Below are 25854 nucleotides of genomic sequence, written 5' to 3'. Positions count from 1 at the left end.
CACACACACACACACACACACACACACACACACACACACACACAAACACACACTCTCTTTCTCTCACAGACACTCTCTTGCACACACACTTTTTCTCACACACACATACACACACTCTTTCTCTCATACACACTCCCTCTCTCACACATACACGCTCTCACATACACACACACTCCCTTTCTCTGTCTTCTATACATGGCATGGCTAGCCCACCCATGAGCTCACAACGGCTGTGGTTACCTCCACGAGACACACCCACGCAAAATTCCAGCAGAGATGATCTCCAGGCCCCGCCCCTTACTGCTACTGACAGGGGTAAAGCCATTCCTTACTGAGGCCATGACTACTGGTAGGACTCTCATGCTACAGTGAAGGGCCTCACATCCCTGCACGTGTGGACAACACTAAAGGATTTAGTGGGGTAATTTTTGGAGAAAGGACTTGAAATTGGGAGGAGAAGGTGTTGAGAAAGTTATGGGAGGAGTCGGAGGAGGGAAACTGGAAGATAAATATAATCATATTTCATTGTCTATATGGATGGAATTCTCAAGAATTTACAAGATTTATTCTTTAGTGTGTGTGTGTGTGTGTGTGTGTGTGTGTGTGTGAGAGAGAGAGAGAGAGAGAGAGAGAGAGAGAGAGAGAGAGAGAGAACCGATGCCCTCAGAGGCCAAGGTTAAGTTGTGAGTCACCTGACGTGAGTGTTAGGAACCAAACTCGGATCCTCTGCAAGAACAGCAAGGGCTCCTAACCACTGAGCCATCTCTCCAGCCTCAAGAAATGCTGTGTAACTTCCAAGGCTCGATCCAAGAAGTATGACAACCTCTGGCTTGTTCTCTTGGAATTCTCCTCACTCCAGGACATGTCCTTTAGCACTGCCCTCTGTCTGAGCTCAGCCACATCGCAATAGAATCCACTGAACCATACAGTAAGTCCGTGTACAAGGGTCAGTGGGGCCCAGCTGAGTCCAGTCTTGAAGCCAGCCTACCCAGATTATATAGAACCCACTAAACGATGCCAGCCCCCAACCATTTAGCACTTCCCACTCCGGTCACTGGGAAGTCACATCATCCGAAACACGTGGTCTAAATACTTGACCAATAAGAGCTCCATGTGATGATTGATATTCTCAACCTGACAGGATCTAGACTCACTTGGGAGATGGCTCTGGGCATGCCTGTGGGGGTTACCTTGATTACTTGCATTGATGTGAGAAGAGGCATCGTACTTGTGGACAGGACCATTACATCAGCGGAGGGAGGATCCTGTGGAAAGCTGAGAACTAGCAGGCAAGCCGTCATCCTGGTCTATCTCCGATTCAGTGAGAGCAGCCGCTTCAGGCTCCTGCTGCCTTGACTTTCTTACTTTGGTGGACTGGACTGTGCCGTGAACCATGAACAAACCAGCAACGAGTTGATGTTCTTCTCAGGTTATTTTGTCACAGCAACAGGAGAAGAAATGAAGCTTGAGCCCTGCTCTACAGACATTGGAAAGGGGGTGTGTCTTAGTTAGGGTTTCTACTGCTGTGATGAAACACCATGACCAAAAAAAGCAAGTTGGGGAGGTGCCAAGGGCCATGCAGAAGGAACAACAAATGACTTTAGAACTCATGGAATGTGGCTCACTGGGTACCACAGCCGCATGGGTGAGCCTCAGTGTGCCACAGCCTGAAGGACCATGTGTCCTGAAGACTTTACACTGTTACAGAGTTCTGCTCTGCCTGCTGCCCTCACATCCCTCTTAATCTAAGAATTATATGAAAACTCTAAGGGAGCTTCCAGCCCCTCACTGGGCAGTATCTCTAACATTCATAGTACTGTTTGTTATATTTCAGTCATTGCTGCTGGAGCAGATTAATGATTCTCTCACCACTGATGAGAAGAATTTAGAGACGTAGATTGTCAGCAATGACCACCATCCTTAGAAAGCATTTGGAAAAACAAAGTTGTCAATGAAGCCAGGCTGAGATGTTTTTACTACTGGCTCTGATGTAGAAAATCTTAGGAAAGAATTTGAAGTTCAGAAAGGCACACTCTTATTAGTTAAGCTAGGGACCTTTAACAATCAGGGAACTGGCTGCACTGGCTGACGTGACTCACTGAGGCTGGACTGGTGATAAATGATTCCTTATACCCATGTTTGCCCTCAGATTCCTGATATGATTTATTAACAATTGCTGATGAGTAGATGTGCATTCTGAGGATTTAAGATAGATCTGGCTGATTTTTATATGTTAAAGTTTAGATTTGTGATTCTCTTAAGATTCTTACAAGATTACTTTCAAAGATAATAAAATGATTACTCCTTTCTTTGTAACTGCAAATTGCTGCCTGCCAATAAGAGAAACTGGCTGAGAAAGCTTCCTCGCTTGCTTATACTTTGTTAATCTACAACAAGCTGCTTAGTTATGAATGTCCATGGGCTGGGGGAATAATTTGTTTTCTTTACCTGTGCTACATGTTATTTCTTATAAAGGTATTAGGGAATACACTGTTTTTTTCATAGTCATTTACTAACAGAAAACTAAAATGTATCACATTGTAATGTTATACTGCTTGAAAGATTTTCCCAGGATATGTAAGCTATTGAAGAAAAAATAACATGTGGAGAGCTGGAACGTTGATCCTTCACCCATCAACTGTGTGCATGTATGTATATGTGGAAAGCTGGTTGTATCCTCCAATTGTGTGTGTGTATGTATGTATGTATGTATGTGTGTATATGTGAATGTATGCATCTGTATGTATGTGTGTATGTATGTATGTGTGCATGTGCATATGTGTGTATGTATGTGTGTATGTGCGTGTGTATGTGTGTATGTATGCATGTGTGTATGCATGTATTTATTTACGTGTGAATGTATGCATTTATGTATGTATATGTGTGTATTGTGTGCATGTATATATGTATGTGTGCATGTATGTATGTGTATGTATGTGTGTATATATGTGTGTATATGTTTGTGTGTATATATATGTGTATGCACATATGTATGTGTGTATGCATGTATATGTGTATGTATGTGTGTGTATGTGTGTGTATGTATGGATATGTGTATGTATGTGTGTATGTGTGTATGTATGTATGTATATGTGTATGTATGTGTGTATATATGTGTGTTTACATGTATGTATGTGTATGTGTGTGTATGTATGTGTATGTATGTATGTATTATGAAATGCTTGCACCCTGCTTGCTGGAGCTTTGCTCTGACCATTTTGTGTATAAATATGTATATGTCTGTCTGTAGTTCTATGTGTATGTACGAATGTATAGATGCATGTATGCATAGATTTGTGTGTATGAAGTTATTGGATTCTGCCTTTTGTTTCACCCACTCTGTGTGTGTGTGTGTGTGTGTGTGTGTGTGTGTGTGTGTGTGTGAATTCTCTCTCTTTCCTTCTCTTTCTCGCCAGCCCCAAGGAGTTAAAAGAGTTCCTAGTTTTTCCACTGGCCACAGGGAATGCCCACCACAGTAAATTAAGCTCTGTTCCCTCAGAGAAAAAGTCTGCTGAGTAACTTCTCTAATCACTGGCTGCCTTTGGCAGCAGAACCTGTAGGTATCTGGATCCACCCCTGTCAGCAGCTCTATGCACCAACCCACAACAGCTGCCTACCTCAGTTTACCCACCATATGGATGCCAAAGCCAGTCACTGGCAGGGAGAAAGGGGTTTATTTGACTTATACTTCTGTATTGCTGTTCTTCACCAAAGGAAGTCAGGACAGGAACTCAAACAGGGCAGGATCCTGGAGGCAGGAGTTGATGCAGAGGCCATGGAGGGGTTCTGCTTCCCCATGGCTTTCTCAGCCTGCTTTCTTATAGAACTCAGGAGCTCCAGCCCAGGGATGGCAGGCTGGACCCTCCCACCTTTGATCACTAACTGAGAAAATGCCTTACAGCTGCATCTCATGGAGGCACTTCCTCACCCGAGGCTCCTTCCTCTCTGATGACTTTAGCTTGTGTCAAGTTGATACACAAAACCAGTCAGAACTGGGTAGAAATGCTGAATGATTGTCACATAGACGGGACATAGCCAGAATTCACCTCTGAGCAAACAGTATATCACCTCCCATGTGCGCTGCATGGTGAAGCCTGAAGCTCCAACCCTGAAGCTCTCACTAGCAATGCAAGGGTATCCTAAAACTGTAAACACTGACTGTACATGCCTGCAACCTCAGTACTCTGGAGGCTGAGGCAGGAGGATCACCAGTTCCAGGGCAACCTAGGTTACATAACAAGACTCTAGAAGTGAAGTTTAATGATATTTTTATTCTCTCCTCAAGACTACATGTAATGTGAAGAGCTCCAAAGGCGGTTATGCTAAAGATTTGTTTTCATTAATGTGTATCACCAAAATAAGCTCAAATATTCACATTAAAACCTTCATTGGCTGGTCTAAAAAGTGAGTTCCAGGACAGCCAGGGCTACACAGAGAAACCCTGTCTCGAAAAAAACAAAAAACAAAAAAACAAAAACAAAAACAAAAACAAAAACAAAACCTTCATTGGTTTTTGTTGTTGTTGTTGCTGTTGTTTTGGGGGTTTTTTGTTTTGTTTTGTTTTTTAAGATTTTAATTAGGATGGTTTTCATTTAGGGAGACTCTCCAGCTTCAAGTCTAGACAGGCAAAGACATATGGAGAGATTTTTGTATTCTAGATCAGACTTAAGGGGAGAGCCCAGACAGATCACTGGTTATCCTGTGAACCCAAGGAGATGGCCAAATTGTAAAAGGCAAGTTTACAGTACACTGTGTGGAAAGACCAGAGAGTACTATAATTCTAAGAACAGTAGGCTACATAGGTCCTAGATATTTCACATCCCATATCTACACAACATGTTGTATAATTATATAATTATTCAGAAGGCAATAAGTATTGTCTGTAAGTGGGTTTGTTTGTTTCATATTGCTGTGATAAAAGAATGACCAGAGGGAAGAGAGGCCCCTTGGTCTTGCAAACTTTATATGCCCCATACAGGGGAACACCAGGGCCAAGAAGGGGGAGTGGGTGGGTAGGTGAGTGGGGGGTGAGGGTACAGGGGACTTTGGGGGTAGCATTTAAAATGTAAATGAAGTAAATACCTAATAAAAATTAGAAAAAATAAAAATAAATAAATAATAAATAAATAATTTTAAAAAAAATAATGACCAGAACCTACTTGAAGAAGAAAGGTTTTATTTTGGCCTACGTGTTATAATCCTTTACGGACAGAAGCTAGAACAGGCGCTCAGGGCAGGAACCTAGAGGCAGGAAGCAAAGCAGAGACCATGGAGGAGTTGTCTTTATTGGCTTGCTCTCCATGGCATGTTCAACCTGCTTCCTTGTATACCCCAGAACCACCTGCCGAGGATGGCACAGCCTACAATAGACTGGACCCTCCCACAGCAATCCGCAGTCAAGAAAACATCATGGAGACATGCTTATAGGCCAATCTGATGGAGGCATTTCCTTGACTCCTCTCTCCTCCTGTGTAGTTTGTCAACTCAACAGGTGACAAAAACTAACCAGGACTGATTGGGTAGCTTTGGATTCGTGTTACAGGACAAGGTCGTCATATCTGTTCAGTGTCTAAATTAGTTGAAATTCTGTTCAGAAGAAAAAAACATTTCTCAGGGAGAAATGATAGATGATCAATAGCATGATTGGTAGATGACAGAAACATAAGTGATGCATATGCACGCATATATATACATGGATAAAAGGCAGTTGACTAAAAGAGATCAATTCCCCTGCCTGTAAGGCTGAGAAGTCCGAGAAGTGCCGTAGAGAAGCTGGAGATCCTGGAGAGCTGGAGGTCCAGCCGGAAGCTCCCGCAGGAGGTTGGCACTGTCAAGCCTGCCCTGAAATTCCCTCTCAGCCCGACTTCTCATTCCTCCGGGCCTGCAGCTGAGCAATCTTGCCACGTGCACTGGGAAAGATTACACACTGCTTTGCATAGTCTATCCACACAAGTGGTAAATTCATTATACTTGGCTCTTTTGCTCACTCCTGTGACCAAACACAGAACAAAAAGCAACTTAAAGAAAGTGGGGGTGGGGAGGGAGGCACTATACACACATGTGTGTGCACACAGGTATGTGCGCATGGGTATGCGAAAGGGCCAGAATAAGACGTCACCTTTTCTGTTCTATCACGCTCTTCTTTTTCCCTTGAAACAGACTCTGTCACTAAACCTAGAGTTAGGCAGGCAACCAGTAAGTTTTCCTGTCTACACACAAGAGCATGCAAGCGCGAACACACACACACACACACACACACACACAAACATGCCTGGTTGGGTTCTGGAGATTTGAACTTAGGTCCTATGCTCTTACACACTGAGCCACCTCTCCAGCCAGAAAGAATTTATTTTGGTTCACAAATAGAGTGGGAACAATGCATCGTGACCAGGAAGGCTTGCCAGGGTTCATCACAGCAGGATACTCACAGTGCTGGGATTCCTCACTGTAGACCAGGAAGCAGAGGGACAGATCAATAACCAACAGGATGGAGCTATAGCCCATGAGGCCCAGCCCACAGTGACTCACTTCCTCTAACTAACCTCTACCTCCTAAAGGCTCCGTAACTGCCCAAACGGTGCTGCCTGCTGGGGACCAAGTGCAATGTATCCAATGAGACACATTTTACAACCAGACCATAACGCTGATCCAAAATCACTGTCTCTTACAGAGACACTTACAATAATCTTCAACTGAATATCTGAAAGCCCTGTGGTCCAATCAAGCTGATTCAGGAGAGCAACCACCATAATGCTCACTGCCCTGCCACAATACAGGCTCCCAAGCTATTGACTATTCCGTTCTTCTCATGCATGGTCCCAAAGCATGGCATAATAGCCAATCATGAAGACGCTACATAAATATTTGTTAGCTGGATGAAGCATGACTCTCTAGGGGACTTCTTCATTAGCATTAAACTGCCAGGTCCCCCGTGAGTATTCGTTATGATCATGCTTACCTGAGTGTGAAATAGCCCTCATGCTATGAATTACCTCTTGAGTTTCAAGGTCCAAAGCTTATGACCTGCCCAGTCCCCACCAGGAACAATGATGGAAAGGAAAGAAGCAGAAGCTAAAGCTAAACAGGAGAAAGGCATTTATAGGCACAGGTGAGTCTAGAGTAACCCAACAGAAGCACCACACAAACTACGCAGATATCTTAACTTCCTGTTAGCAGTTTTAAAGAATAAGAGGCAGGTGATAATAATTGTAATAACATATTTTACATTATCATACATATAAACTACAATTTTTAAGTTTAATTATTTCACCCGATACATGCAAAATATTATCCCAACACATAGCCAATATAAAATTATTCTATAGGAAACCTTTGAAGTTAGTAGTTATGGAGCACCGCAGCTTTTATGAGACACAATCCAAGTACCCAGCTACCACATGTAGTTCATGACCAGTACACCCTGGTGACAGACACAGGGAAGTTCTCAGGGCTCCTGGGAGGACCGCCTTGAGGAAGCAGTGTGAGAGAAGATGGATGGAGCGCGGAAATGAGTTAGAGAAAATGTTTTAAAAGGAGGGGATCGGTCCATGACAAGGAGGAGACGTGCCTGTGAATGCCTGTGAAACAGACATGAGGACAAAACATGGAAACCATGTACCCATGCTGCCCAGCCATGTGCCGTGACCAAAAGACAGACTCCAGATGTTAGCTCTCTCTCACTCAGGATCTGCCTTCCTCAAGACCTGGCTCTTCCCAGGGTGACCCCATCTGGTGACTGAGTGACAGAGACACAAGGGCTCTGCCTCTTCCTTTCCTAGAAGATCTCAGATGAGAAGATTCCCCGATGGTTCTACATGGAGTTCAACTCATCCCTCTTCCCTGACCCACTGGCCCCCTTTTTCGGTTTGCAGGAGCTGTCCCCGAGTAAACTCCTTCCACTTGGATCCCCACTCCCTGTCTCAATATCAGCTTCCAGCGCCGCTCTTTTGTCATCTGCACTACCTACAGTGTGAGATGTGGATTTAGATAGAGCTGTAAACTGTAGAGACACAGCTAGAGATGGGCACCAAGCCAGATGCTAGCTTCATCTTATGCCACTTTCTGTTGCTGGCGTACTGGAGATTGGGTAGTCTCTGCAGAAATGTATTTCTTTCTAGTCTGTGGGTTTAGAATCCAAAGTAACAAAGTCAACAGTCTACAATCCATGAGACTCTTCTTCCTCGCTGTTTCAGTTGTACTGTTCATTGTCGCATTTGGGGAAGCCATTTGGTTTTGTTTGTTTGTGGTGTGTGTGTGTGTGTGTGTGTGTGTGTGTAAGAGAGAGAGAGAAAGGGAGGGAGAAAGAGGGAGGGGCAGAGAGGGAGAGGAAGAGAGAGAGGGAGGGAGAGAGAAAGAGAGAAGGGGAGGTCTTACTATGTAAACCAGACTTGAACTCTTGACCACCCTGCCTCCATTTCCTTAATTCTGCAATAACAGGCGTGTACTACTGTACTCAGCTTGATAGAGCCTGGTATTGCTTGTGGGGTTCTCTACAGAGTCCCCAGGATGATGTGAGCCATGGTGTGGTGCTGTATAATGCACAGAACAAGCGTGGTACTGCTTGCTTTATACTCTACCGCTATTCACTGTACTTCATTAATCCACGAATGGACTTAACTCACTCAAGGGGGCAGAACCCTCATGATCATCTAATCCCCTCCCAAGACCCCACCTCCAAAGGCCATTGGCATATGACTGTAGGGATTAAGTCTTCAACACATGGATTCCAGAGAACAAGCCCTCAAACCAAATGTATCTCTAATTGCAACCAAGGAAACTATGTCTCCAAGAGGCTTAACAACCCGGAGGCTGCGCATCTCAGGGTCTCAGACCAAGGATTGAATTCAGTCATGCAGCATCGGTGTATGCTGGGCCCTTTATTCTGTGTCCTAGCTACCCTGCACCACACCAGGCGACCTGGTCAGATGACCCTCAAACATACACTCATGTCCTAGAGGGATTGATGACAAAGTCAGTGGAGGAGTGGCTGACTCCCTTCAAAAGAACAGCCATGGTAGAAGAAAACTGCAGAGTCACCTTTGGTTGGAGGGTCCCCTGTACTGACACTACTCCTTCCAAATGGCCAACTGTGACCACAATGCTCTGCACCCACCTTAGGGAGGAAAGTTAATTTGTCAACGCTGAGACTATCCCAGAAACTGGCAGACTCTAGGCCTCCTATTCCTAGGTCACCCTAGATTCCCCCCCCCCCGTCACAAGGGACATGATCTGATAGACTAGACTCATCTAGGTGGTGGTGGTGTATTTATATCTTGTAGGGTAATTCAGAAGGCAGGATGCCTTAATTCAAGCTCCTGGCTCCAGACAGAAGAGTCACAACACTTGCTGTTACTTTATGGATTGATGTTTGCAAGTTCAGCACCACCAAGCTCTTTATTTCTTCCAAGTTATGCATCTCATAATTGGGATAAAGTAGATAATGGTTCCTTAGTAATTGCCTAGTGGTAAAAATAGCTATTCTTTACACGGGCCTGGTTAACATAGATATTTTCTGAAGCCAAAATAGAATTCTTCATTAAGCAGCTTCATTAAGTACTAGACTCTAAGATATACCACACAATTAAGGTGAGTTTTTTAATAAAAATAAATACAATCTCTTGAAACTTAATTTCGCTGGCTCCTTCAATTAGTGCATTGTTTAAGTGTAGCATCCTGTGGGTTGGGTAAGCATCAGATTGACTCTCATCCTGCCATGTACAAAGGCACTCTGCAACAAACGTGTTGGAGTTTTGCCAGCCAGGGCCTTTATAAGTCTGGACCCTCTTCCCAGTGAAAGGATTTGGAGTACAGCATCCTCTAATTCGTCACTTTGGCACAGGGGCTATTTTGAGATGAGGGCAAGGAGGATCAAAAGATGCAGGCAGCGTCCCTGGATTCCCCTCTACCAGTCAGCTTCTCTGACATGACACACCCGAGGATGTGGGAACCTCAAGTGCAGAACTGACTCTACTGAACGTGGGCTGTGGCTCTCTCTGGGATGTGCTTTCAACAGGAAGGCTGAAAAGTAGCATGCACATCTCCCTTTGTGGAAGGGCGCTCTTCTCTCACACAGCTGGAAGAAATGAGAACCAGAGACAGAGAGTTGGCCAGAGGTCAGTTTGCATAAGCAGACCTCGCCAAGGTCTTTCCTGGCATTGGGGTTCCCATATATTTCCTACTGACATCCCTACTATGTGTGCCATGCCGTGAAGCCCTAACGCCTTTCCCTGTGCTAAGAATATATATAAACCCTGGAATCTAAGTGCTTCTTCGAGCTTCACTTATTTTCTGAATTCTCATGCACGTGAAACATTAGTGAAACAAGAGCTGGGGACAGCTCAGGAGCAAGAGTACTCGTCTCACATACGCAAGGCCCAAGATTTGAACCCCAGCACCATACAGAAAAAGAAGAATAAAAGTGTGTGTTGCTTTCCCTACTTATGAATATACCTGCTACCAGTTTAATTTGCAGTCCCCCAGGTACAAAATCTAAGTCGAGGAAAAGATTTTCCACTTTAACACCAAATACAGGCATCCCATGAGGCTCAGGAATTGCTTTACCTCACAATGCAGGATCTCCTTGCTTTGAGCTTCAGAGAATACTTGGTTGATTCTCTGAATATTTGGCTGAGCCCTGCCCTAAGTTATTCTATATTGTATAATATGTTGATTTTTCAGATCACCCCTCGCCTGAGAGATTGTATTTTAAAAGCAGGTTTTGGCCCCTCTTCAAGGACAGAGGACAACTGTGCACCTGGGTAGACATATGAATAGTATGATCTGCCTGGCCCTGCCTGGTACTCACAGGAATAGGAAAATTGACAAATATAAATTTATCAGGGCAAATTAAAACAGTTGGAGCACATGTGCACACTAAAACCATGGTAGGAAAACCAAGCCCCAAAATTTATTAAACAATGGTAGCAGAGGCAGGTGGACCTCTGAGTTCAAGACAATCCTGATCTATATGGTAAGCTGCAGGACAGACAGGGCTACACAGAGAAACCACACACACACACACACACACACACACACACACACACACAAAGGACTTATTAAACATACCAACAGACCAAGGAAATGGTGTAATTCCTTCACCTAGACCCCATAAAAAGGTGAACTCCCACCTTTAAAAAGTCACCACTCCCCATAAAAAGGCTAGAGTGATGGCTCCCACCAACCTGTGTCTGACTGATCCCTTATGTGTCAGAACTGACACACGAAGGACTCTCCACTGTTCTAGGAGCATCGGCTCAGCTCGGAGCCTAACAATGCATCCTACCTAGAAGCTATCTCCTCACGTTCCTGACCACCTATCTCAACCTGCAGTCCCTCTGTCCCCTGTTCCTTCATCTCCTACCTGCCCTTTCACCTGTGCATTTAGCTCTATAGCTCTTCTCTCAGACCTGCGACCCTCCTCCAGCTCACACTGGAGGAGTCCAAAGTCAACACAGACATTCTTCCATGCCATCAGGTTCTGTCCTCCCTCTTTTACCTTTTACAGTCATTCTATGACTTAAGCACACATGCTTGCACACACATGCACTGTGTGGTATATAGTATGTAACCTGAGAGTTAGTAATTCACACTAGAATTTAAAAAAAAAAAAAAAAAAAATCTGTGTTTCTTCAGAGTTGTCCAAGAAAGCAGGAATATCCAGCAAAGCCAGGATGCCATCAAAAGCATCAAACTTTGTTACTCAGTGAGTTCTACCATTGTGGAAAGGCACACACGTGTTTGTCTACGTTTCTGACATTGAAAGCTCACAACACACGTTCTCAGTTGTCTGGCCCTGGCGGAAAGCCACATCGCTCCCTGGAAAGCCCCCTTGGGTGTGGAGAAAACGCCAGCCTGGATATCAAAAGGCTGATTCTTCCCTGCGCTGATCTGTGATTCGGACAATAACAAAGAGGAAGGAGGGGGTGGAGAAGGAGAGAGGAAGGCTTTTTACCTGGCTGCTGGTTACTCCATAGGCTCATGTGTGAGAAGCCAATCCATCTAAACTTCATCTTAGTCTTTTTTTTTTTTTTTTAACCGAAAGCTGCTCTTCCGTGCCCGTTTCAATTTCATCTGAGTTTCTCTCTCCTGGCCTCTCACTCTCTTTGGTGGCTCAAGTGGTGACCCAATTCTCTCTTTATATTTTAAGAGCGTCTCAACTCTAGGCTTTTCTCATTTCCGATTCGAGACCAGCGAGAAATAGCCCAAGTCTCAGCAGATGCTCTTTGGCTCTGGTGAGCCATGTGTCTGTCCCAGAGAACACAGGGAACCAGAGGCTTTTCCCTGGTGTGGCGCTGAGTCAGTCATGTCAGACGACACGGGCTGGGTGGGCAAGACACTTAAGTACAGGAAGCTGGCAGCTCTTTTCTGAGTTAGTGCATATAGCCGGAAGCGGGTGGAGGAGGGCGGAGCTCTGCGGGGTCTCTGCGCAGTCTCTGCAGGGTCTCTGCGGGGATGAATTCTTTCACATGGACCTTGCAGCTTAGGTTTGGCATCATTCTGATCACTGGTCTGCAGGAGAGGGGACATAGATCAGTTAGGTCGTATACGCTAAATGACAATCTCTGTGCTGCTGATGGTGACTACAATTCCGCAGCATGGTATTCTTAACAGGCATCGTCAGATAGACTGGATTTATTGCTGAAAAAGGAAGAGCGTACCTGTAAAGAGAGGAACAGATGCATTAAAGAACAAAAGCGGTTTAATGGCTTTGTTAAGGTTGCTATGGAAATGACTAAATGTGAATTTCAAGTTCTTTGCAGTTAGCCATCTATACTGCTAGAGACATGGTCCTATACTTTTCAGTTACAGGGAGTCCAGGGCACACCACTGAACAGGGAATATATATATATATATATATATATATATATATATATATATATATATGCTGTTCTACTAAACACTATGACCAAAACCAACTTGGAGAGAAAAGAACGTATTTTAGCTAACATGCCTGGATTACTATCCCTCATAAGTCAAGACTGGAACTCACACAAGAGTCTGGAACTGAAACAGAGGCCATGAGGGACCAGGGTTGACAGGTTTGCTGCTCCTTACAGCTTGCTCAGTCTGCTTTCTTGAACAACCGAGGATGTACAACAAAAGTGACAATGCTCACAGTGGGTCGGGCTCTCCCACCTCAGTCGCTAATAAAGAGAACGTCCACACAGACTTGCCAACAGGCATTTTCTCGATTAAGAGTTCCCTTAATTCTCAGGTACACTAGGTTTGGGTCAAGATGGAGGAAAAGCAGCACAATTCAACAAAACAGATTATCTTTAGGGGCAAGAAAGGTTTTACTGTGAGGTTGGTATTCTCATTTCCCTCCTCAGCCGAACTACAAGACTAGGAGTTACAGATTAAGAAAGAAGCAAAATGAGAAGTACTTCAAGCCTACACATACACACACACACACACACACACACACACACACACAGGCTGGAGGAATGTTGGTGGCTGTCATTACAACTGGTCAAACAAGCTCAGACACCAGCTAATTTCCAAGGAACAGTACCCATCGTATTCCATCTTTGTCAGTGGTTTTGAAAATAAGAACTGATCTACCTACAGACAGCATGTCAAGAAATGGATTAATATATTTGTGTCTGTTTCTTTTTATGTCTGCTGCCCTTGGGAGTTTATAATGTTAATGAAGCATAAAACACGGCTCTAACCACACAAAGACTTTGGACCTCAAAAGGAACCCTGGTCAATATTCTACATCTATTTGTCTACAGATGCATGACCTACAGCCCAAAGAGGACTAGTGCAGCACAGCTAATTCTTCAAAGAGTCAGAGCAAGGGCCTTTGTTTTCGGGGAGACTTTCTTCCCCTACATCATGCTGGGTCTGAAATTCTGATAGTGCTGGTCATTATTAGACAATGGCTGGTGTCTGGCTTTTCATGCTAAAGTCAATACTCCTAATGCAAAAGTTAAATTAACACGGCACTGGGTGTCATTAGCAACAAATTAAGCCGCTTCGAGCTAACAGAAATAGCTTTTCCCTGCAGACGGGTTGCTTCCTTTCATCTCACCTTCTCTCCCCCTCAAAACTCACACCTGGCTTAGGTACCCCAACGCGGATGGCAGCTCAGAAGACTTCGGCAGCTCGCAGCCAGTCAGATCAAACCCTTAGTCTCAACTGCAGCCATAAAGCAGCTGAAATGCCATGCACTCAAGTCACAAAAGGTATGATTTCTGCCTGAGATCGTCCGATAACAGAAATGAATAACGGCTCTTGGCCTGAAAATACATATTGATTGTTGGCTCTGAATTTCGCCGTGGATAATGCTGAAGTCACATCCTTCACGTGTGCGGGAACTCAAGTTGCCGTAGCCTAATCCATGCAGGATGATTTGTGGCCAGAGACAAGACAAGGCAGGAGAAATGTCCCACTCCAGGTCAGGCTGCATGTTCTCCAGCCAATATTCCATCTTGGATTATTTGATCTTTATGTCCAAGACCCCTGTTTGTGGTACACAAAGGGCAGATTGATCGCCTGCATTTGACTAAGATGAAGGCATTCCATATTCTTTACTCTTTTGCAGAACTGAATTTTTCAAAAAAAAAACACCTCATATTCCGAGGCCCAGCCGCCATTTAACAACTTGAAATTTTGATGACCTGACCTCCCCAAGGCTGTGCATAGATTCTGTTTACTGGGAATGCCACCACATGGTGACCAGCTACACACAAGTTGTATTCATCTATCTCTTCCCAAGCTAGATCAAATGTCACCCTACCTCCTCAAATGCAGCCATGTTTGCCTTATCTCTTCACTTTCTGATGCTTAGAGGCATTAAGCATCACTAGTTGACTTGGCTACAAGAATACTTTAAAGTCCTACAGAAAAGTAGGTGGTTAGTCATTAGGGGAATAGGCGGTAACAGAAGATATAACTCCAGGGTGTAAGTATAACCTCAGAGCTGCTTTAAACCCCTAGCAACTAGGACACAGTTGGGGCAGGTTCAAAGATGCTTAAGATGGAGCTTGTCGCGTGGATAGAATTCAAAGAGCTTCTAAAAGTTTCCCCTGATCGAAATGCTCCCCAACAGCCCATTATAACTAAAGTACCCTAATTTTAAAAATGTGTCTCTTTAGGAATCTATAAAATAGGGTCTCAGAAGGCCCTTATAAAATCTATGTAGAAAAAAAATCATATGGAAGAGAATATAGAACCTCTGAGAATGTGGAACATTACCTCCACTTGAATACAGCTGTCCTCCGAGTTGGGCACCAAACATAGGCTTTAATGAGGCTGTGAAATGTTCAGACTGTGCGAGAGAGGAAAGGCACGGGGACAGGATAACAGGGCAGAGGAGGAAGCAGGCAAAAGCGTCACAGTTTCCACTCCCAGAGTGAGCACAGATGGGTTCCAGAAAACCAAGGAAGGTGTTCAGAAACACACAGGGGCAGTCTTGGGAGCTGAGTTTCACAGGGAAAGGAGCCTCCCACCTTAAATCTCTGGTGGTCATTGGGAGCTTGACTGGAAAAGCAGGAGCAGCCAGCAGACACAGGTGAAACAACGAAGACGTGGAGAGACTTGGGAGATTAGTGTGTAGCCTTTGCCTAACTCACCTTCCTCTGCCCACTGAATGATAGCAATACACTACCCTGTGCTCAAATGGAGTTAGACCCTGACGGTAACCCTGGCCTCCTACCACCTCCTCTCAGGGTGGACTGTCGGGGTCGACTCTCAGCACATCCCATCAGCACTGAGCTCGCACTTGCACCAGCCTCTTCCCTGCTTGGTTTCCCATCACTCAGACACAGGATGCTCTCACCTCCTACCTATTCCATGTGTGTCCATTTTACTTCCTCCAAGTTCTGCCCCTAATAGAAATCGTTTGCCTGCTGTTTCAAGACAAGTAGGCCCTGCTGAAATTCTATGAGGTTTCCTACCTCATGGGTTCTACTGGCTTCTACAAAATCCTGCCTAGGGTGTGTCCCTGGGGATAGATGTGCTATGCGTCCAGGATGATGCAATTGGCGAATTCTATGGACCTGTAAGTGGTGGAGCCTCATGGGAGATTTAAGGTCACTGAGGACTAACCATCTCCATCTCTGAATGTACCTATCACATAAACCTCTGTCCCTTCTTCATCTAATATTGTGCTCTGTCCTTTCTAAGAAAACACGGCCTCTCCCTCTTCATCTCATCCGTTTTGTTTCCTGCTGTATCTTGAGATAGTAACTGTCTCCTGTCATCCGTCCACTGTCCACCATCCGTATTCCCTCCCTTCTACCGTCTTACTCTCAGCTTCTAATCTTGCATCTCATTTCCCAGTTAGGAGGACATCTTAACCCCACATACAGAAAATTCAAAGGGAACTCATTTATCTCTAAAGTGACAAGCACATAATGGAGACTCGGAACGCAGCCAGTAACTTCCCGCCCACTGTTACATACTTGTTCTCAGCCATCCAGCTATACCTGAGGTAGGACGTCACAGACAAATCGTTAGATTCAGGCAGATTCCAGGTTCATTAGTGGGCTTCACAGTGCTGTCAGAAAATACCTGATACTGGTACTTACTTATAAACTAAAAACACTCACTCTGGGCCATGATCCTAGAGGTTCCAGTCTGACTTAGAGCTTCTATTGCTGTGATGAGACATCATGATTAAAAAACAATTTGGAGAGGAAAGGGTTTATTAGGCTTACACTTCCACGTTGTAGTCCATCACTTAAGGAAACCAGGAACAAAAGAAGGCAGGAACCTGGAGGCAGAAGCTGATGCAGAGGCCATAGATGGGTGCTGCTTCCAGGCTTGCTCTCTTCATGGCTTACTTAACCTGCTTTCTCATAGAACCCAGGACCACTAGTCAAGGGATGGCACCACCCGTGATGGGTTGAGCCCTCTCCCATTCGTCACTGGTTAATAAAATGCCCTACAGCCCTGCCTGCAGCCTAACCTTAGGGAGGCATTTTCTCAATCCCTCCTCTCTGACAATTCTAACTTGTGTCTAATTGACATAAAACTTGCCAGGCCAGTTTCCAACCTACCAGCATCACTGGCCTGAGCCACTGGTGGAGAACACATCACAGACCACTTCAGTCCAAGAGTTCACATCACGAGCCAAGAAGCAGAGCAAGGACAAACGGGTCCCATAATCCCTTTAGCGTGCACAGGCCCAGTGATCTAAGGACCTCCCACTTGTCCTCTTGTTCCTCTTAAAGGCACACAGAACCCATCATCTCTCTTACACTCTGTTACAGAGCCAAGCCTTTACTGTATAGACTTTTTGGGACATTTCCTAAATTAAACTACAGCAATGCCCTTTCTAGCCTCTCTTTGTAAGAGTGTGGATGGCCAGCGACTCGAGAAGACTGTGCCATATAGAACATATAGTTTCTTTCTCTCCCATCTTCAGGGACAAGAGCTATGACCTAAATGACCTTTGACTCAATCTTCAGTCCCAATGGACATGACTTCCAAGCAAAGGTCATGTTTGTAGAGCTAACATGTCACAGAGAGAACTAAAAATAATCCAAAATGGAGACTGGGGAGGGGGCTTCAAAACGTTTCCGGAGTTGCCAAGGAGTCCCTATAAGTCCAAAGTAACTCTCCATAACTGGACAAGAAGGGAAAGGATGAGGGACAAGGCACAGTGGTCCCCACAGGAGCTGGGGCTATAGGACAATCAGTGTTACTAAAACAGGAACCCTGACACTTGCCTTTCCAGCACTTTCCAAAGAGGGACACTTCAATTTTTAAAAACAAAGTAATTCTAGACAGGGGTGGTGGCACGTACTTGTAATCCCAGCACTTGAAAGATAGAGACAAGAAGACAAGGAGTTCAAGGTCAACTTCAGCAGCATAAATGAGTTTGAGTCTAGCCTTGGCTACATAAGACTATGTCAAAAGGGGGGTGGTAATTCTGTAGTGATTCAATTGCATTTCTAGTCTTAAAAACCTTTTCATGTCAATTTCCTTTTTATGAAAGTTTTAGGACCAACAAGATAGCTCAGTAGCTAAAGGAGCTCGCCAACAAGTTTGACACCCTAAGTTCACTCCCTAGAACCCCCAAGTAGAGAACCAACTCCCATAGGTATCCTCTGACCCCTACACATGCACCATGACATATGACCTCCAAATAAATCAATAAAATTTTAAACGTTAAAAACAAAAACAAAAACAAAAAAAGAGGAAACTCCACCCCCAGGCGCTCTAACACACCCAGAATCATAGGATCAGAGGTGAGGAGGACACAGCATCTGCCCCAACACTGGGAGTAACTGGGACCAGCAGAACCCAGGCACACAAGAACTCTGCCAGAGCAGTGGCAGAAGTTCCTTCTGGTCTGTCTGGGCGGATGCCCTAAGCAGATCTTAGGCACAAACTCCACAGCCAGTCCCACAACAGCCAGAGGAAGCTCTACTCCCAGGCACTCTAACATGCCCAGGATCCCAGGATCCCAGGATCCCNGGAGCTTGGTCACACCAGGATCTCAGGGTCCCAGAGGCAGCTTGACTCCCAGGAGCTCTGACGTACCCAGGATCTCAGGATCACAGGATCACAGAATCACAGGATCACAGGATCACGGGATCACAGAGACAGCTTGACTCTGAGGAGTTCTGACACAACCAGGATTACAGGAAGGACAGGCTCCAGTCAGATATAGCGAAGGCAGGTAGCATTGGAGATATTCAGATGGTGGGAGGCATAAGAACATAAGCAACAGAAACCAAGGTTACTTGGCATCATCAGAACCCAATTCTCCCACCATAGCAAGTCCTGGATACACCATCACACCAGAAAAGCAAGATTCAGATCTAAAATCACTTCTCATGATGATGATAGAGGACTTTAAGAAGGACATAAATAACTCCTTTAAAGAAATACAGGAGAACACAGGTAAACAGCTAGAAGCCCTTAAAGAGTAAACACAAAAATCCCTTAAAGAATTACAGGAAAACCCAATCAAACAGGTGACAGAAATGAACAAAACCATCCAAGATCTAAAAATGGAACTAGAAACAATAAAGAAATCACAAAAGGAAACAACCCTGAAGTTAGAAAACCTAGGAAAGAGATCAGGAGTCATAGATGCAAGCATCACCAAGAGATAGAAGAGAGAATCTCAGGATGAGAAGATACCATAGAAAACATTGACACAACAGTCAAAAAATGCAATAAGCAAAAAAGCTCCTAACCCAAAACATCCTGGAAATCCAGGACACAGTGAGAAGACCAAACCTAAGGCTAATAGGTATAGAAGAGAGTGAAGATTACCAACTTAAAGGCCCAGTAAATATCTTCAACAAAATTATAGAAGAAAACTTCCCTAACCTAAAGAAAGAGATGCCCATGAATATACAAGAAGCCTACAGAACTCCAAATAGACTGGACCAGAAAAGAAATTCCTCCCATCACATAATAATCAAAACCCCAGATGTACTAAACAAAGAAAAAATTTTAAAAGCAGTAAGGGAAAAAAGTCAGGTAACATATAAAGGCAGGCCTATTAGAATTACACCAGACTTCTCACCAGAGACTATGAAAGCCAGAAGATCCTGGGCAGATGTCATACAGACCCTAAAAGAACACAAAGTAGTATAGTAGCCAGCCCAGGCTACTATAGCCAGCAAAATTCTCAATTACCATAGACAGAGAAAACAAGATATTCCATGACAAAAACCAAATTTACATACTATCTTTCCACAAATTCAGCCCTACAAAGGATAATCGATGGAAAACACCAACACAAGGAGGGAAACTACACCCTAGAAAAAGCAAGAAAGTAATCTTTCAACAAACCCACACAAACATAATTCCACCTCTAACAACAAAAATAATAGGAAGTAACAATCACTTTTCATTAATATCTCTAAATATGAAAATTAATATTACCAACATATCCTAATCAATTGAAATTCAAAAATATGAGGAGGCCGGGCGTGGTGGCGCACGCCTTTAATCCCAGCACTCGGGAGGCAGAAGCAGGTGGATTTCTGAGTTCAAAGCCAGCCTGGTCTACAAAGTGAGTTCCAGGACAGCCAGGGCTATACAGAGAAAACCCTGTCTCAAAAAACAAAACAAAACAAAGCAAAACAAAAACAAAAACAAAAACAAAAATATGAGGAATAGAAATTTGTTGGCTGTCATCCAGTAGTCTCTCTAATTTGGTAATTGAAGAAATAGGTCCCAATCCATATACACTTTCTGCTTGTTAGTACATGACAGTGTCTTGCTGTGTGCCACATAATGGTATTGAAATCATGCTTCTCCTATCTCAGCCTCTCTATTAGTAGGATTGTTTATTTGATGTTTTCACACTATACTATGGTTTTCAGAACAGCTTACATATTTCAAAATTACTTATATAGCCGAAAGAAACATAGAATTAATTTGGGTGGTGGCTTATAAGAGAACAACAAAGAGTGAGATTGTTTTGTTTGACAGTTATAATTATTGTATCAATTTTGAAGAAGAGGACCTTATAAATTACTCTTTTTCTGAGATGAATACTTTTCAAAATCATCACAGCCAATGAACCAGAATCTTACCCTCACCTAATGTCTGTGACTACCTTCCAAGCAGAACCATTGTTCGCTGAAACAGTTGATGAATGACTTCATGGATGGACCATCTTAATATACACACCAATTCTTAAACGAATGTAACCTGTTCCCTATGGACTGAGAATGATGACAACACTCAAGTCATAGCAGGAAATATGTATCCAAATAATCATGGCTACAATTCTTTCCTTTGCACAGCAGAACTGTCAACTCTTAGCTACTATGGAGGTAAAATCCTTTGGTGATGTGAGGGACATTGAAGTACAGCCTTATGACAATGAACTCCAATGCCTAAAAATTGTTCTCATTTTTGGTTTGTACCACAGTACGAGCCAAGATTTTAAAGCTCTACTAAAAGCAAAACAATCAAACAAACAACAACAAAAAAATGTTTTTAACTTATTTAGGTTGGTTTGGGGGAAAGGAAGAAATAAAAAAACTGGATTAATTTTCTGAAAGAAACAAGGAAACCTTTGTGTGTGTGTGTGTGTGTGTGTGTGTGTGTGTGTGTGTGTGTGTGTGTGCGTGCGTGCGTGTGCGTGTGCGTGTGTGTGTGTGTGTGTGTGTGTGCTGGTGTATGTATGTATGTATGTATGTATGTGTGTGATTTTTCTGTGTGTTTGTGTGTGTTTGTGTGTGTGTTGGTGTGTGTGTTTGTGTGAATTTTCTGTGTGTGTGTTGTCATATATGTGTATGTGATTTTCCGTGTGTGTGTGTGTGTGTGTGTGTGTGTGTTGGTGTGTGAGTGTTGTGTCTCTGTGTGTGTTGCTTCTGCCCTCATTAATCAATTGAAGGGAGGACCAAGTTTTTCTTTTTAAAAGTGATCTGCCTCTCTCGATTTCTCTCTTTCTGTTTCTCCTTCCTAGTCACCATGAGGTAGGGCTAATTTGCCCCATCATGCATGGAGTCTATGCCGTGATGTTCTGACTCACTGTTAGCCCAGAAACAACAAAGCAAACCTCTGAACCACGAGACAAGATAAAGCTTTCATTCCAGCTCGGGAAGCTGCCACCCAGTGTACCAAGGAAGATTGTCACCAAGGGGGCACTGAATGCCCTAGCCACCCATAGCCACTGCACCTAAAGCAAGACTCTGTGTTCTCTTACCATTTGTCCTCAAAGGATTTAACACTCTCTCCCATGATGGCATAAGTTCAATCGTTTTTAAACAACATTTTTTTAATTCTGTTTTTCTTCCTACCCCTCTAACTCCAGCATCCTCCCTTGGGATCTATCCTGTTTTGACAGTTGCTCCTGGCTCTTTTGACAGAAAATCAGTCTGGCTCTCTCCCCAGTGTAGCTGGGAAGCCTCAAACTTTCTCAATTAACACAACAGAGCCTTAAATCCTTACAGGAGGACAGGTGTAGGGGAAGCTGTGCACACTTCACATTAACACCTCCTGAGGTGACTGATTCTATCACATCTTGATTCAAGCAAGTTCTTAATGAAGATGTAAATTTATCATACAGAGTGTATAAAAATCACAGAATATCTTTAAAACAGACTCTAAAGCAAAAGAGACTAGATTTTTATCCTTTTTTTCAGACAAATAAAAATCCTGAAGACTAACCCAGGACTGATAATTCTGTCCCCTTTGGCTCCTCCCCCCCCCCCCCAAAAAAAAGGATTTTTAAAAACTGTTGTCTCCATTACTTTGTAGAAAGGATATTTGAACAAGGATAAAGATAAAAGACAGGGTCGGGGATATAGCTCAACAGTGAAAAACAATAATCTCATGATGAAATAAAATGTTTTAGGGAGAATAACCACTCACAAGACTCACTCAAGTGTTGTTTTCTCTCCCTTCCCATCACACAGTAAGACAGCAGCTTCCTGAAGGACCAGCATGGCTCTGAGGACTTCCCTGGGGAAGAACACATGGAGAACAGAAAAGGAATACAAAGAAACTGGAGGTTAGGAGCCGTCAGACCATGATCCAGCAGGGCCATGGTCTTCACGCAAAGCAAAGATGTCCAAAGGCAGCTTCGAGCAGTGAGGAGAAAATCTGAGACTATGTGTCTCATGGCTCCCACATCAACAGAGGCCCTGTTTTTATCCGGTGTGTCTTGGGATACCACCTGATCGTTCTGAGGCACATGGGAGTAGTAGGCCAGCTGATAACCTGCTCAACTTAAAAAAAAAAAGAGGGCTGGAGAGATGGCTCAGCAGTTAAGAGCACTGACTGCTCTTTCAGAGGTCCTATGTTCAATTCCCAGAAACCACATGATGGCTCACAACCATCTGTGATGAGATCAATGCCCTCTTCTGGTGTCTGAAGACTGCTACAGTGTACTCATAAAATAAAGTAAATCTTTAAAAAAAAAAAATACTAATAGCATCTTACTAGTGAGAGTAGAGAGCTACCAGCTAACCTTTATTTTGCTTTTTGGTTTTTGTTCACTTTCTGTTAAAAATATCTGTATTCGTTATTTCCAGGGTTTTCTACTTTTAAATTTATCTGCACGTATATTCTTTACACATAGTACTATTCTACATTAAAAGATTTCACGTTTATAGGATGAAGCAAATCCCCCCTCCCCCCAGTGAACAAAACTTAGAGCTGTATCTCTGGCTTTTAGAATTCTAGCCGTTGCAAATGCCAGCTTCTGGCCGTTGGCTCCCCGGGATTTGGCTGGGGCTGGTGGAACTTCGTGCACATTGGAGTCGCCCCGCATTCAGATTCATCCAGCTGCCACTGTCAGACAGCGTTCTGTCTGGTTTTGTTTCTGTTTCCACGCGAGAGGGGCTTGACTTCCTCAGGACTAGGAACAACAGACGTCTGGATGCTTTGGAAAACAGAAGGAAACCGGAGCTGAGAAGCACCACAACCCGCGCTCACACCAGCATCTCTTAGAGCAGCCTCCTTCGAAAGGACCTCAGTCAACCTGCCTCTTAGCCAGGTCGACAAAGTCCGCAGAACTCAGGACTGACCTCTGTGTAAAGTTTAAAGGTCACAAAGAGTAGGCATGCGCGCGGGAGCTCCCCAGAGGGTTACGGTGTACACTGTAGAGCACAGAGCGGCTTCAAAGTCTCATGTACTGATTGACACCCAGCTTGTTTCGCTCATGAGAGAATCATGCAACTGAAGGTCAGCTTTGATTGTTGTCAGACGGGGGACATGGAAAAAGGAAGTAAAGGGCAGGAAGGCACCAGTGGATGCAAGCAGTACACCCTGTTTTCCCCAGGGCAGGTGAAGGCAAAGGAGATCTACCTGCTCACCTCTGCTGTCTGCCTCTGGTCGCTGGCCAAAGTTCCCGCTAGAAAAAGCAAGCCACAGAGCAGTAAGTGTGTGCATACATTCTGAGTGTGTGTGTGTGTGTGTGTGTGTGTGTGTGTGTGTGTGTGTGTGTGTCAGTTCATCTGGTGTGCAGAGAACCTGCCAAACACACACATATAGATGGGGCTGTTTCGACTTGGCACTGCCTGGAGCTGCCTTCTGAAGCCTCTCCAATAACCTAGCAGTGAATACGGGAGGTGTGGAGAAGTTCCCAAACATCATGCTGTTTAAACAGTCTTGCTGTGGTGTTTGGGGAACGTCTGGCTGGTTCTGCATCCCAGGTGCTATAGAGCCGCCTAGCTGAGTTAAAAACACTCCACGCTGGGCACTGAGAGCAGCTGGTGGCTGGCCAGCGTGCTGATGATCAGGGTGGAGGCTTTTCTGGTTCCAGCACTGGCAGAGGAGCACATGTCTTGGTGCAGCCAGTGGCTTTCCACCCTCAGAAAAGGAATGTGTTTGCCTCCACATCAGGGCATAAAGATTTTCTCCAGAGGCATTAGGAATCCAGACTGCAGGGGCTTCTTCAAGTCATCCCTGTCGCTAAGCCCTTTGGGAGGTGTCCACTTGACACAAATCAAGAGGAGGAAACCTCTATTGAGAAAATGCCTCCCTAAGATCTGGCTATAGACAAGCATACCTGTGGGGCATTTTCTTAGTGAGTGATTGATGGGAGGGGGCCCAGATCACTGTGGGTGGTGACATCTCTGGGCTGCTGGTCCTGAGCTTTATAAGAAAGCAGGCTGAGTGAACCATGAAGGGCAAGCCAGTAAGAAGCACCCCTCCACTGCCTCTGCATAAGGTCCTGCCTCCAGTTTCCTGTCTGGTTTGAGTTCCTGTCATGGCTTCCCTCAGTAGACTGTGGTTCTGAAGCATCTATTCTGCCACAAAGCAGCTAGCACAGAATGAGTGTTTGTTCTCGAGGAAGACCGCCATGACTACAGGAAGGCAAGGATGACAAACACACTATGAGAATGTCACAAGAACAGGCCAGACATAGATCACACTTTGCAAGAATATTTGTGAGGAACTGATCATGGACTTCAAAATAATTCACTTTCTAATGTTTTATGAAGAAAATCATAGTATCCAATTTCAAAATCTCACTCAGCAAAGCTTCTAGGCCTCTTGGCCGTAGCTGACCCTACTCCCACCTAATCCAGCGCTGAACAGGAAACATAGTTGTATGAGAAAAGGGCATATAAAGTCTGTCTTGATTTAAGCCAAGTTGGTGTGTAAGGCAAATGTGTTACAATTACAGGCTGAGCCACTGTGGACATAAAGAGAGTACATTTTAATTAGGATAATTATTTGACAACTTAATGAACACTTAGGAAAAGGTTGATGAGTTTAGGTCTCTGTTCTAAACTGCAAGATGCACTAGAAAATTCAAACCTGGAAATCAAGAGATGAAGTTAATTTGAACCACTGCAAGACAAACGAATATGCATATGTGCATATCATATATACATAAACAGAAGTACATTAAGGCCCCTAGCGCATTAACTAACCCGTTGGTTTTCCTCTACTGTGAACATCACCTAGTAGTTGTTCATTATCCGGGATAATAAGGGTCAGCAAAGCCGATGTGTCCAAACCAGCCACCTGATTATTTTGTAAATAGTTTTACCAGAAAGATCCCACATTCATTTGTTCGCATATCATACGCAACGGCTTTTTTATGACACCTGCCGCGCTGTGTGGTTGAGAGAAACAGTAGCATCCAGGAATTTGAAAGTATTTACGGTCTCACCCTTTACAAAATGTCCCCAGGCCCAACTCTACTGAAATAGGCTGTGTTCTTTCCCCGCTGTATGTACTCAAGCTAACCCTGATCACTCCACTGAAGATGTTTAAAACTGTGTGAGCGAAGGGGCTGGTGACATGGCTCTGCAAATCTGACCTCCTCCGCTTGATCCTTTGAACCGACATAAAGATGGAAAGAGAAAATCAATTCTGCAAAGCTGTCCTCTACCCTCCACACGCCAGCTGTGGCACTCAAATGTCTAGACACATGTACACACAATGATAAAAAAAAATAGACAAAATAAAAATAAT

The 25854-nt window shown here is 44.1% G+C and overlaps 1 long non-coding RNA gene across 1 annotated transcript in view; it reads right to left on the bottom strand.

The window, feature by feature from the left end:
• LOC115065211 overlaps positions 1-1366 on the bottom strand; it is a 13164-nt gene extending 11798 nt beyond the window's left edge. The window contains exon 1 of the long non-coding RNA XR_003844995.1: positions 1191-1366. This is a non-coding gene — a long non-coding RNA (uncharacterized LOC115065211). The remainder of the gene's footprint in view (positions 1-1190) is intronic.
• Positions 1367-25854: the final 24488 nt, after the last annotated feature.

The sequence above is a fragment of the Mus pahari genome, chromosome 13 (genome assembly GCF_900095145.1).
Source record: "Mus pahari chromosome 13, PAHARI_EIJ_v1.1, whole genome shotgun sequence".
Lineage (NCBI taxonomy): Eukaryota > Metazoa > Chordata > Mammalia > Rodentia > Muridae > Mus > Mus pahari.
The sequence above is the reverse complement of the archived record's forward strand: the minus strand, read 5'-3'. Positions and strand labels throughout refer to the sequence as shown.